Consider the following 3,062-nt stretch of genomic DNA (forward strand, 5'->3'; position numbering starts at 1 on the left):
CATCTTTTCATGTACCTGCTGGCCACTTGTAGGTCTTATTTAGAAAAATGTCTCTTCAGTTCTTCTGGGAAAGAAGTGTTCTTAAAAAGTGATATTTTTCCACACTCTGAACTATCACAGTATCCTTTGAACTTAACATATAAGGCCACAAAGATGAACAAACAATTCCTTTGGAGGATAAGATGAATTATAAGGGATTTAGAAATGTGGCCCAGAGAACATATGGGGAAGGGAGTCAGGGGTAGGCTGTTCCGTGAGAAAGTATCTGAGACCCTTTGTGCCCAAAAATTGAGTCTGGAGCTCTGACCTCCAAAAAAGTTACCCAACCTACAATATTCCTCATGTTGTACCAGTACTGCTACTCTACATTCACCAGGAATCTAAGCTATAGAAGATGGACTTAAAACATGGTGTAGTGTGTTTAAAAGACTGCACGAGGGATACAGCCTGCTAGGGTTCAAACTGTGGCTCTGCTGCTGTGATCCAGCATGGGGTATTTACCCCTCAAGTGCCTCAGTGTCATCGTGCTGTGACACAACAGTAGCAGCCACCCCACATTAATTTAGAGGTCTAAATTAAATAGTCTGCCTTAGGCTCAGGTCATGATCCTGGAGTCTCAGGATTTAGCCCTGCATCAGGCTCCCTGCTCAGCAGGGAGTCTGCTTCTACCTCTGACCCTCCCCCCTCTTGTGCCCTCTCTCTCTCTCAAATAAATAAATAAAACGCTTTCTTAAAAATTAATTAATTAATTAAATAGTAAAAAATGTGAAATTCTTTAGAGCGGACCAAGATGGCAGAGGAGTAGGAGACCTGGATTTCGTCTCCTCTCAGGAATTCAGCTGGATAGGGATCAAACCATTCTGAACACCTACAAACTCAACAGGAGATCGAAGAAAAGAAGAGCAACAACTCTCTCATCAGAAAAGCGACCACTTTCTGGAAGGTAGGACATGCGGAGAAGTGAATCCGAGGCGATATTCGGGAGGATAGACGGCGGGGGAGGGACCTCTGTCGGCCGCTTCTGGCAAGTGATAGAACCACGGAGCACAAAATCGGAACTTTTAAAAGTCTGCTCCGCTGAGGGACATCACTCTGGTGGCTAAGCGGGGGCGTAGAACCCTCCGGGACAGTGTGGTCTCAGGACCCTCGGGGTCACAGAAAGACCGGGGGTGCCTGAGGGTGGCAGAGCTCCCAGGTAACAGAGCAGGGAAGCCGGCTGCAGAGGCGGAGCCCAGGTGCGGGCTCTCAGCTCGGGGTTGCCATAAACTGTGATCCGCGGCACAGTCGGGCCCCTGCTCCTCCAGCAGGGACCCAACAAGCGGCAGATCCGGGGAGACTCACCTTCCTCCCCTGGGAGGAGCCGCAAGGGAGTGCACCGCAGGGATCTGCTGGGTTTGGAGACTCCACCCGGGGTCGGGTGCCAGAGATAGAAACGCGCGGTCACAGGCCGGGTGAGCACGGAGTGCGGCTGGAGACCGGGGAGACGGGAGTGACTGACGGCTTTTCTCTGGGGGCTCACTGAGAAGCGGGGCCCTGAGTTCTCGGCTCCTCCGGGACAGAGATTGGGAGGCCGCCAATTTCACTCTCCGCCTCCAAAGCTGTACGGAAAGCTCGCAGGGAAAAAAAGCCCCAGAGAGCAAACCTGAGCAGATTACTTAGCCGGGAGGGGGCAAGGGCGGGGCAATTCCGCCTCCGGCAGAGACATTTGGAAACCACGGCAACAGGCCCCTCCCCAGAAGATCAGTGAGAACAGCCAGCCAAGGCCAAGTTTACCGATCAATGAGAACGGCAAAACTCCAGCACTAGGGGACTACTGCACATAGAATTCATGGCTTTTTTACCATGATTCTTTAGTCTTTCAAAGCTAATTTTTTTTTAACTGTCTTTTTTTTTTTTTTCTTTTTGAATATTTCTTTTTCCCTTTTTCAACCAACATCTTATCAATCCCTTTTTTTAAAAAAACATTTTTATTTTTCATTTTTAGAGTCATATTCTATCCCTTCATAGTAGTTACCTGTATTTTTGGCTTATATATATAAGTTGTTCTCTCTTTAAAATTTTGAGATAGTTTCTTCTAACAGATTAATATATACCCTAAATCTCTAGTATATGGTGTTTTCTATTCCCCTGCCTGATCACATCCTCTCCCTTTTTTTTCTTTTTTTAAATCCTCTTCTTTCTTTTTTTCAAACAAGTTCTTATCAATTCCTTTTATAAAATTTTTTATAATTTCCATCTTTACATCCATATTCCATCCCTTCATCATATCAACCCTTATTTTTGTACATATATAAGTTTTACTTTCTTTAAAATTTTGGAAGGCACTTTATTCTAAAAGACCAAAATACACCCCAAATCTAGTGTGTGGCACTGATCTATATACCAGCCTGATCATATTTGATCACATTCTGGTTTTTTTGTTGTTGTTGCTATTGTTTTGTTTAGTTTGTTTTTGTTCTTATCTTTATCTTTTTCTTTTTTTTCTTTTTCTTTTTCTTTTTTCTCTTTCCCTTTCTTTTCCCACTGCTTCAAGTCTTTTCTGATTTGTTTAGAGTATATTTTCTGGGGACGTTGTTACTCTGCTAGCATTTTGTTCTCTCATTAATCTATTCTCCTCTGCACAAAATGACAAGACGGAAAAAATCACCTCAACAAAAAGAACAGGAGGTAGTACTGACTGCCAGGGACCTACTCAATACGGACATTAGTACGATGTCAGATCTAGAGTTCAGAATCATCACTTTAAAGATACTAGTTGGGCTTGAAAAAAATATGGAAGTTATTAGAGAAACCCTTTCTGGAGAAGTAAAAGAACTAAAATCCAACCAAGTAGAAATCAAAAAGGCTATTAATGAGGTGCAATAAAAAATGGGGGCACTAACTGCTAGAATAAATGAGGCAGAAGAGAGAATCAGTAATATAGAAGATGAAATGATGGAAAATAAAGAAGCTGAGAAAAAGAGAGATAAACAACTACTGGATCACGAGGGCAGAATTCGAGAGCTAAGCGATACCATAAGACGAAACAACATTAGAATAATTGGGATCCCAGAAGAAGAAGA

The sequence above is a fragment of the Neomonachus schauinslandi genome, chromosome 10, assembly GCF_002201575.2.
Source record: "Neomonachus schauinslandi chromosome 10, ASM220157v2, whole genome shotgun sequence".
NCBI classification, from domain to species: domain Eukaryota; kingdom Metazoa; phylum Chordata; class Mammalia; order Carnivora; family Phocidae; genus Neomonachus; species Neomonachus schauinslandi.